Source organism: Pinus tabuliformis, chromosome 3_2 (genome assembly GCF_031772625.1).
Source record: "Pinus tabuliformis cultivar Carrire ecotype Pingquan chromosome 3_2, CPIR1, whole genome shotgun sequence".
Taxonomy (NCBI): domain Eukaryota; kingdom Viridiplantae; phylum Streptophyta; class Pinopsida; order Pinales; family Pinaceae; genus Pinus; species Pinus tabuliformis.
In genome coordinates this window covers 866,722,634-866,734,651 of record NC_142302.1, presented here as the reverse complement: position 1 = coordinate 866,734,651, position 12,018 = coordinate 866,722,634, and positions in this window count along the sequence as shown.

Sequence of the window (12,018 nt, the reverse complement as noted above, 5' to 3'; positions counted from 1 at the left end):
TCCTTGTAACTCCTAGTGGCAGTAAAGTAGGTTCACCTGAAGAAGGAGAGTCGTCGTTGGTAGTCCATCCAAATTACCAAGGTCTAGAAACAGGTTATAATCCCGAAGTTGTTGCAGTTTCTGAGCTTGCTGGTAGTTTTTCATCTACTAGTGATCTAGGCGAAGAACCTGAAATATCTGAACCTGTTACTCCAACTTCTAGTGCACCTGATTCACCCAGGGTAGAAAGAGTCATCACCGAAAATCTTCCTGCTGGATTGATAGCTATTGAAGAACTTGCTCCAGAGGAAGAATTTGGCGTCTCTATCCTTGAAGATCAACCTACTATTGATCTAAGGGAGCGTGAATCCATCTTTTACAGTCCTCCTAGAAGTACTACTTGGTACCTTTCGTTAACCAATTATTTAGACAACTCAGGGATAAGTTTTTCTCCACCTCGTACTCCTTTTCCACCTGGAGGTATTTATACTCCTGTAAATATTTCTGGTCAGTCGTCTGTGTTCACTCAATCTCCTTAATCTTTCTTGTACGGTGGGCCTTCTATTCCCTTTGGGTATCAGTCACCTTCTGGTACTTTTGCGGGAGCATCTCCTCAACCCATTGAACATGGGTTATTAGCTGGAAACAATGGTAATAAACCGTTGGGTGTAGGAGACATTTACATGATGTCAGGTTCAGTTCCCGGTTCTTAACCTCAAGGTGGCCAATTACTGCCTGGGGGGCAGCCTCAATTAACGCTTGGGGGGCAACCTCAAGGTACACAAATTGTGTCCGGGGGGCAACCTCAAGGACAGTATGTACCCATAGTACAATACATTCCTCAAGGTCAACCCCAGCCTCAATATGTACCCCAAGGTCAACCTCAATATCAATTTATAGCTCAAGGTCAACCCCAGTATCAGTATTTACCTCAAGGGTATCAACCTCAAGGTCAATACTCGAGTCAAGGTTATCAACCACCTCAAGGTCAATCTTATGTTCAAGCTACGGGAAATGTACCTTTCAATTATCAATCCTACCCTCAATCCGGTTATGGATCTCAATATCCTCAACCTGTCATGGGTCAATACCCCGGAATGAACATAGTGTGGGATCCATCGCAAGCTCAACAGGTATTGCAGCCAAGCGTACAGTTGTCATCTCAAGCTGGACAACCCTTAGTTGCTGGTTCATCCCAGCAACCAATCCAGTCTAATGTTCAAACTTCTGTACCTTCGGTAGTTACTCAGTCGCCAATTGCACCTAGTACTCCATCTCAAACGACTACTGCAACTACCGCAACATCTGTTCCTTCCACCACACTTGCTTCTGGAGTATCGACAGCTCCGGTTTCTACTGTCTCTGCAACTATTCCTCAGACATCTTTACCATTGTCTGGATCTATGATTCAAACTATGGTTCAGATGCCTGTAGGACAACCTGGTTTAAGTACGGTTGTCACTAGTCAACCACAATTCACTTATCAACCGTACCAAGGACAGTACCAATACGGGCCTGCTGTCCAACAACCAGTTTACCAGTATCAACCGTATCCTGGGTACACTTATCAACAACCTCAGCAACCCCAGTACGGTCCGCTTAATCCTGGTTTTCCAGGAGGATACAATATCCCGAATGCGATACCTATTCCAAGTTATCCTCGATATCCTCCTCCTGGGACTGGTCTTGTGACCCAGAGTTTTAGGGATCCTAATCGGCAGTTACCGTTTATCACAACTTTGGATTTACCAGACTTGTCGCGCCTAACGAACGATCCAATAAATTATCTTCCGTTCTGGCCGCCAATGCCGAATAAGTTGCCCAGTGATATACGCAAGTTCGAAGGTAAGTCTGGAGAGGATCCGTCAAATCATGTGATGACTTACCACCTCTGGTGTGCTTCAAATTCCATCTCGGATGATTCGATCCACTTATGTCTTTTCCAGCGTACGCTCATTGGTCTCACGGCCAAGTGGTACATTGAGTTACCACGGGCCTCTTTTTACAATTTTAGTCAGTTAGCTACCTCGTTCCTAACTCATTTTCAGTTTCCGGTCGGATATGATAATGGCACGGAGCTACTAACTTCATTAAAACAGTCGACGTCCACTTATATTTCCGATCATATACATGAATGGAGACGTCGACGGTGATTAGTGAAATTTTTTATCCCGGACCAAATATTAGCTAAATGGTTTGTTAAATCATTATTACCGAAGATTATTGAAGACGTAGCTAAGGCCGGAGTAGTTACTGAGGAGCAAGTAATTGCTCAAGCGCAGTACCTTGACTTAGTTTACACTCAGTCAGGTACGTTACACGAAAAGATCCCAGATCTTCCAAAGTCAAATAAAATCGTTGCTGCTCCTTTGGGATCTCATGCTGCTGATGGCATGATTGGTACGGTAAATACTAAAAGCAAGAAGAAGTCTTCAAAGAATTCTTCGCCCATTATAACCTTACCAGATTCCCCGACAGGAGAATCTTCTCCTGAAATTTCCGCTGATATTCATGTTGTCGAGTCATCTACGACTAAATCAAAAACGGTGGAAAGATAAAGGTAAGAAGAAGAGTAAAGCAGACAAGACTCCAAAGGAGAAAACAGAAAAGTCGGAAAGCAGTGACGAAAAGCGCAAACCTCGATATCCTTGTCTTATTTGTGAAGAGGATCATTTTACAAGAGATTGCCCTCATCGGGCCGAGGTTGTGAAAATCTTCAAAGGTTCCCCAACTCCTGTTGTTTTGAAAGATCCATTTCCAAAGCAGGAGAGTAAGATGATAGGTTCTTCCTCGGGTGCCACTGAAGAACCCATATTGATGATGTCTCATGTAAGGATTGCGACTCGATCGCAAGATTATGGTAGTAAAAGTCCTGTTGATGGATCGAAAGAGGCAGAATCTTCTCATTCAAATCCATCAACCTCAGCTCCCGGTTCCGATCCACTACAGATCGAGAAACCTAACCCTGACTTAGTAATCAAACCGCCCACCAAGGGTGTACCTCGAAGGTCTCCTTTCAATCCACATGCGAGAGCGGCCCAGAATTACAACATTGTTGAGGATTTAGCTGTTTCACCCTCAGCAATGTTGGCTTTAGAAGTGCTGCAATCATGCCCAGCACAGCGAAAATTACTTTTGTCGGCTATAGGAGCTGTTGATGTTCAGGACCCGAACCTAATAATCTTTGATCTAGAAAATAGTACACCGCGTTTGCCTCATCAAATGGCTTTCCAGATCCCAGTGATAGTAAAAAACAGGCCTATTCATCGGACTATAATTGATGAGGGAGCTTCCACGTGTATTATGTCGATACAGTGCTGGAGATCGCTTGGTTCTCCTTCACTAAATCAATCCCCGACAATTCTTAAGGCCTTTGATGGCCGTGGGTTCCATCCGTTTGGCATTCTACAGGATTTGCCTATAGGGGTTGAAGGAAAAACCATTAGTCTGGATGTGGAGGTTTTTGATGCCCCTCTAGACTACAACCTTCTTTTGGGTGGAAGTTGGTCTTACGCTATGACTGCGGTCGTTTCATCGGTCTTCAGAGTAATAAAGTTTCCACATAATGGCACGATTGCAACCATAGACCAGCTGGCTTACTTTTCATCCGACCCAGCCTCTTCAGAGAGTATCCAGCATGTCGGTAAAACGACTATCCCTTATAAGGATGTTGGCGTAGGATTAGTCAAAGATGCTGGTTTACTGGGAAATTTTCATTTTCCTCCAATCAACATCGTGTCTTCATTTGCATCTATTCATATGATTACCTCAGACACAATTATTTATGACAATCCTTGGATCGTTCCTTCTGAATCTGAGATAGACTCATTTGGCGATGCAATGCCTTTGAGTCCATATGAAATTGCCTATGAAGCCATGCAGTCTTTTACCGACACGAGTTCAACCCAAATCGAGCAAATGAATGTGGTCCATGACGAATCCCTTTTCACGTCAACCTCAGAATTAATAACGTTTCCCGAAGTTGTGTCATCTGACGAACAACTTTGTGAAGTCCTGTGCATAGACGATTTACCATGGGAAGATATCCATCATAGATCTTCGTTTTTACCTGAGGATGATCATTTTGAAAACGATTTCTCATCAATCTTTACAACTGAATATGTCAAAGAAGCTCAGAGTCCAATGAAACATCCTGATTCAGAGCTAAATTTGGGAAACATTTCTCGCACTATTCCCATTGATATTTCAGTCAAGCCCGGAATTGTTGAGCACATTCATATAGGTGCCTCGTGTTCAGATGAAGAAATTCAAACATACAAGGCCCTATTTCAAGAATTCCGCAACGTGTTTGCCTGGTCTTACGAGGAAATGCCAGGAATTGATCCCGCCATTGTTGTCCATGAAATCAAGACTTACCCGGACGCTAAACCCGTCCGGCAACGTTTGCATCAGATTCACCCACGAAAAGTGGCTGCGATTAAAGCAGAAGTTGAGAAGCTATTGAAAGCAGGTTTCATTTATCCGATCCCGTTAACGGATTGGGTATCGAATATTGTTTCGGTTAACAAAAAACAGGGAACAATAAGAATATGTATCGACTATAGGGATATCAATCATGCTTGTCCCAAGGACAACTATCCAACGCCCTATATCGATCAAATAATTGATGATTGTGCCGGCAGTGAAATATTTTCCTTTATGGACGGTTTTTCCGGTTACAACCAAATCAATATTCTACTTGCCGATCAACCAAAAACGGCTTTCATTTGTCCATGGGGGAAATTTGCTTATTGCAAATTACCTTTTGGGCTTAAGAATGCCGGAGCCACTTTTCAAAGGGCGATGTCTTATGCATTTCATGACATCAAACACATTGTGCAATCGTATCTCGATGATTTGCCCGCTCACTCCTTACATCGAGCTGATCACCTTGTCCATTTACGAGAAATTTTTATGAGGTGTAGGCATTATCGTATACGGTTGAACCCACACAAATGTGTCTTCTGCATAGAAGTAGGACGATTGCTGGGATTTGTAGTTTCAAAAACCGGCATTCGCGTCGATCCCTCGAAGGTAGAAGCTATCATCAAATTGCCTCCTCCTTCGAGTCTTCGCCAACTCCAAAGTTTGCAGGGGAAAGCAAACTTTTTACGCCAATTCATTCCTAACTACGCCGAGATTACCAAGGGTTTTACCCAGTTGTTGAAACAAAATTCTCAATTCTTTTGGGATGAGATAGCTCAGAAATCTTTTGATGCGCTAAAGCACGCGTTGACCCATGCACCGTTGCTGCATCCTCCCAACTACAACCAGGATTACTTTTTGTACCTCGCCGCCACTCATTCCACCATTGGAATGGTCTTAGTCCAGGAAGATGAATTCGGAATGGAACATGTGATCTATTATCTTAGTCGGACGTTAAATCCCACTGAGCCCAAATATTCACATGTGGAGAAATTGGCCTTGGCAGCTGTTCAAGCTGTCCAACGTTTTCGTCACTACATTCTTCTCCGTAAAACTACAGTTATTTCGGATTGCAACCCTATGATCTACATTTTGACTAAAAAATTGCTAGGGGGCAAGTACTCTAAATGGATCGTTATCCTCCAGGAGTTCGACTTGGAATTTGAAAAGTCTAAGTCTAAGAAATCTTTAGTTTTTGCGGAGTTGATGTGTGATTTCCCGCATGCTGACACGGAAACTGTGGCAGAGGAACCCATTGTGGATGAATCTCTGTTTCTCATCAGTACTTTAGATCCGTGGTATGGGGATATAATTGTCTATCTCCAAACCCAATCCTTTCGGCCCGAACTTTCAAAGTCGGAACGTCGGAAAATTCGATTCCAGTCCCAACAGTACAAAATCATTGGAGATACTCTTTATCGCCGTGGGGCAGACTTGGTTTTTCGTCGTTGCTTAATACATGAGGAAGCTGAAAGGGTTTTGAATGATTGTCACTCTGGAGCGTGTGGCGGTCATATGTCTGGGTATGCCACAGCCCAAAAGATATTACGCGCTGGCTACTTCTGGCCGTCTTTGTTTAAAGACTGTATTATTGCGGTCCGGAAATGCCACAACTGTCAAGTGTTTGATCGCAAGATGCGCGCACCACCTGCTCCTCTCCACCCTATAATTGCCGTTGGTCCTTTTGCTAAATGGGGTATCGATTTTATTACATGTAACCCTCACTCGGCCGGGGGGCATGCGTATATCATCCTTGTGGTTGATTATTTTACTAAGTGGGCCGAGGCGATGCCTACATTCGAGGCAGACGGCAAGACAGCTGCGATTTTCGTATTCAATCACATTATTGCTAGGTTTGGTGTCCCACAAGCGATAATCATTGACCATGGGCACCATTTTCGAAACATTATGATGACAGAACTTACAGGCCAGCTTGGTTTGCATCACGGTAGCTCAACTCCTTATTATCCACAAGCCAATGGCCTGGTTGAGTCTATCAACAAAGTTTTGTTATCATGATCCGACGAATCATTGGTATTCATCGGTCGAATGGGCACAACATGTTATTTTCCGCGCTTTGGGCGTACCGAACCTCAGTGAAAACATCAACAGGGTTCACTCCTTTCCAAATAGTTTATGGTTTGGAAGCTGTGTTGCCCATTGAATGTGAAATCCCGTCACTTCAAATGGCTGTCAAATTACTTCCAGCTACTTCCGAAGAGGAGAAGCGTCTATTATACTTAGCTCAATTAGATGAGACTCGACGTGGCGCTGCATTGGCAATCGAGACTCACACAAAACGGATGAAAGCTCAGTATGATCGCAACGTGACCCCTCGAAATTTTTCGGAAGGAGACCTAGTGCTATTATATGATCAAGCTAACGATAAATTAGGCGCTGGAAAATTCGTTCCTATGTGGCATGGGCCCTACATTGTCAAGCGAAAGCTAGCAAAAGGGGCCTATGAGCTGGTAGATTTTGATGGGGACTCTTTGGGTAAGCCCAGAAATGGACTTTACCTAAAGAGGTATTATGCTTAAATGATGGGTATGGAGATTTAGTTAGGTTAGTTTTTTCTTTCTAGCTAGTGTGTTTGTTAGTATAGACAGTGTGCTTAGCTTAGAGAGTGTGTTTTTCGTCGTTATTCTGGCTTATCTTGGTTTTACTCTTGATATTGCAGATGTCGACGCCTCTCCAAACATACATTGGATTCATTGATGGTGCTTGTCGTAGTACACGAAATATCTCTTCCGCAGCTTGGGTTATCTATTCGCCCTCTGACGAGTTAGTTTCTATGCATGGGGTGAGCCTCGGTCAAACAACAAACAACATTGCAGAATACAGTGCAGTGATTGAGTTATTGTCTGAATCTATTTCATTTGGGATTCGGAGTTTGATAGTGAGGTTAGATTCTGAACTCGTTGTATTACAGCTTAATAGAGTTTATGCCATTAGAAATCCAGTGTTATTAAGGTTATTTTTGAGAGTGCGCCTCTTGGAATTTGATTACATTGAATATCAGCATATTCCAAGGTCATTAAATACATTAGCAGATGCAATTGCTTCTCGAATGTTAGACAGACATTTGCGATAATCATGCATGTAAATTTAAAAACATTTCATCACACATGTTTAACAAGATAAGTCGGTAATAATGATATATATATATATATAGATAGGAGTGTGTCAAAAAATACATCGTCTTCGATCATAAGTTGAAAAACACCTTATGATCAGCAAAAATGATAAGTACAAAAAACCAAAATGTCACATGTGTCTACAAGAAGTGACTAGCCAATCACTGGTGGTGCTCTCTATACGACACCACTGCACGCGCTACCCTACACAAGAACCTCCTAAAAGGTCCTGGGACTGCGACCACATAGCGTTGAAGTCTGATAGGGATATCATCTATAGTCGTCTCTGGTATGTCTGCCGTAAGACGCTCTAGGTCCTATTCCACCTCGGCTAAGGTCTCTGCGGCCGCATCCTGTGGGGCCGGTGCTGGTGCAACTGGTACTCTCCTCTCGAAAGGCCGGAGATTGGCCGGACGCTGTGGGCCTACATCTGCATTTTGAAAATTGTCACTGTTAGTTTTGAGATGATATAAAAACAAAAAAAAAAGTAAATATTTTAAAAAACTTGTGGAAAATGAAGTACCTGTGTCGTCCCACTGTTCTCCTGCTGGAAGAATCATGTCCGGATCTCTGCGAAAATCAACTCCGGCATACGGAAAATCCTGAATCGAGAAGACCTGGTTCTCTAGCCAGTGAAAATACTCCGGTCTAAATCAGACAACCTCCGTGCCCTCGTCAGGATGACGGGCCATCACTGCAACCCATCGCATCAACTTAGGCTCTCAGGGAAGCCCAGCCTCAACAGTGAGCTGCTGCGGGATCAACATCGGAACCCTCTCTAGGGCAAAACTCACAACTAAGGGCCCATAACCAAAAGTCTTCAGTTGCCCGTTTTTTGCACTAGTCAGTTGGCCCTTTAAATTGGCCAACACAACATCGCACCAGTTGAAATGGTGCCTCGATAGTAGTCAATCGCCATTCGCATTTGGGACCCAGTGGCAATGTGCAAAGCGGTAGCGCCGCAAAGTCTGGTAACTGTAAAGGCAATTACCATAAGTTCAGGTAGGGATATATTTTTTATTTCTATCCCCTTATCCTGGTTTTGGTTGTTACACCACTCTAGCCGGAGACTAGCAATGGACTGGCCACCCGGCCTAGTCCTGGACAGAGTCAGTTGTTCGCCCCTCTTGGGCAAACCAGTGAGGAAGTAAATATCAGAGGGCTCTATCTCGAGCTGGTGCCCTCCAATGTAAAAGCACTGATCCTGAACGTTCCACCTTTCGACCAGCCACTCTAGAAAGCGCACCTGGGCCCTCATGCCAGGTATGGCCCAGTATTTGTAAAGACTGCATGCCTTCAAAGCATCAATGGAAGGTTGATGATTAATCGCGGCCAAATCAACATCTTCGTGCTCCCTCTCGCGCCAATCAAGCATGGTGGGCAATCTACACACCATAAAACATCTGTTAGAGTCCATAAAAATGAAAATTTTTGGTTCATTTTGGAGAATTTGGAGTTTAAAAATCCACTCCGCGGTGTACGCAGCCCGCCTTTAGAGACAGGGCGTATGTACGCACCTTCTCTTAAGGCAAGCTGCGTACGCCCGACATTTTCCCAATGGAGAAAATGTCGGGGTACGCAGGTCACCCATGGGGCACCTGCGTACCCCGAAAAGCGGACCTTGAAACCCCCAAGGCCTCCAAAAAATAAATCTAAAGCCTAAAAACGAATTCTAAATGGATGGAAATGCAAGAGAGGATGTTGTAGAATACCTGATGAGACGACGTTCGGTTTCGACGGTCGGATTCTCCGCAACGACCACGGGAAGTTTCTTTCCAAAAGCCCTTTTTCTCTCCTCAACAGTGAAATGGTAAAAATGAAATGGTAAAAGCCCTTTTTATAGGTTTTTTGAGTAAATGAATGTTAAATTTGTTTATTTTCCACCATGAAAAGGTATTTTTCAAAGTATTTTTATCTATATTAAACAGGTATGAGTAATGTGTTGGTTTTTGTGTAGGATAAACGGATTTTTAGGGAAAATTGTCATTTTTCACATACAAAAACATCAGAGTCATCTTTTAAGCCCTTTTCTGACTCCTAAAACATGAAAAGATTGGCGAGCGTTTCTTTTACACGTTAAAACGGAATTAAAAGACGGTCCCCTTATATCCCTTTTTCTGACGGTAAAAACAGGAAAAGATTGCCAGATTTTTGTCGTTTCAAATTTGATACTGGAAATAAAACGACGTGTCCTTGATCGCTTTTTACTTTTCAGGTCAAAGACACTAATCATGAAAGTACTCCTTGGTCATAAGATCAAGCGGTTCTCTCAAGTATTATTTTATGCTTTTTCGGGCTTGGGAGACACAACTTTACAAAAAAGTTCAACCTGGAATCTTCTTAAGTTTTTCAGACTCTCTAAAAATGAAAAACGCTGAGTTTCTCCTATATTGGACTCGTTAAAATTTCACAGTAAAGGACCTGTTCGATTACAAACAGGAACGAACCACTCCTTCTTAGGTTTCGAATCAAAACTAAGTTGGACTCATCCGAAGGATGAGCTTATAATCAAGCATATGTTATCCTCCTCAAGCTTGTAAAAAATAAAGAGGTACTTGCCAGAAATGGTGGGGGAAAAGAGAGAAAAAATGAGCCTATTTGTTATCCTTTGTCTCAGAAGAAGCCTTATCACCACTCTTGAACACGACACTTTTCATTCACCTGGGTTGGGAAATCCTTTGCCTCACAGTTGATCAAAACCAAACTGAAAGTCTTCATCCGGGTATTAACTTTGGGTCAAATGTCACCAAGCCATCTGTTGTGTCGTTATGTGTTCAAGAGGTCACTGCAAATAACCATTCATCTGCAAAATACTCGTCATCCATCTCGACCATCCCTGAGTCAGTCCTTACAACTACATTTCTTCAACTTGATCTATGATTTCGTGTTGTGGGCTTGCCTGCAACGGGTCGCTTTCTATCGACATCAGCACATTATCTAGAAATATGACCTAGGAATCGTCAGTACCTGGAAATCTGCATGCATCAATGGCAGGTTTCTCGCCTTTGACGACAGTTTACATCATTGACTTTCGATCGAAGGATTCCGTGAAATGTTCGACATCAACTCATTCATTCACATCTCATGGATTGTACTGGGTACTTTGAGAACCATTGACATCACAGGTGGTCTCTCTCACGCTTGTTAACAGTTTACATCATTGACTGGTAATCAAGTGGTTTCTACCATGTTCGACATCAACTCATTTATTTGCATGGATAGAATCGTACCTTTTCGGGAAGTAGAAATGAAGACCCTGTATCTAGTTTCCACCATCCAGGTTGCGAGGAGTTTTGTATTCATTATACAGTAGACTAATCATAAACAGATGGTTGCGCCCATACTATGTCTACAAAGTCTATCATTATGATGTACTGCAAAATCATTCCTGTATCAGAGCAGTAGATAGTTAATTAGTTAAAGTTTTCAATCTGAGTATGGGAATGCCTACCTCAGCGATGATATGATCTTATATATGTATTTTGTGTTGAATACTTACAGGTTCCAACTAGGCTCTCCACAAGATAATCCTTGAAATGATAAAGTGCTTCACCCTTCCTAGATGATATGAAACCCTTATCTACTACAGGCTTCGCACTTTAGGGGGCAATCTGTTACACTAAAATTTGTCACCATGACTATTTGCAGTTAGTATGGCTCCATCAACTGTCATACTATCCTCCTTGGCAAGTCTTATACCTCTGCTCTCCATGTCAAACTCCAAGAAAGAGAGAAAGTCTTTAAAAATCTATATATCTCTGGGTACGCAATTTCTCTTAGCCTTACCTGCGTGTACGCACCCCAAGTTCACAATACCTGCGTACTTGTACACTCTGTCTGTAAAGGGGAGGGTGTGTACTCTTGTAAAGGTCAAAAGGCGCAAGTTTCACTCTAAAAAAGTTACTTGTGGTCATTTCTAGAGCATTCTAGAAGCTTGTTTGACGTGTATGGAGCGCCTCCAGATGGTTCATGTATCCCTATGAAAGAGGAACTTATCCCATCGAGAGGGGAGCTATCCCATTCAAATAGGGGCTTATCCCATTGATGGTGGACCTGATTAACTTCCTCTAGAGAACTATAAATACAGGCATTGGGCCAGAGGGAGGGGAGGTTGAAAGCTGAACATTCCTAAGGGTAGATGCTGCTGGAATTAGGACTCCCTTGTAAAGCTTGAGAGGAGATATTCCCATCCTTTCCTAGCCTTATTTGGAAGTGGGTGAGATGATCAAAGTAAAGGAAAACTCTTGCTAGACCCTAGGAGGGACCTGCACAACACCAAGGCTCAGGTTGTAATGGTTTCTTTTGTTTCCACTTAATACAAATGAACTCATTTTTCTCAACAGATTGTTATTCATGATTTGTTTCATATACTCCTTGGTCTGTATGATGGATATGTGTTATTCTATAAGTTTATCAGGTGTTATTTAATCTTTTGGCTTGTTAGTGAATGGAGGTTTCGAAGAGAAGGAGGATCTCA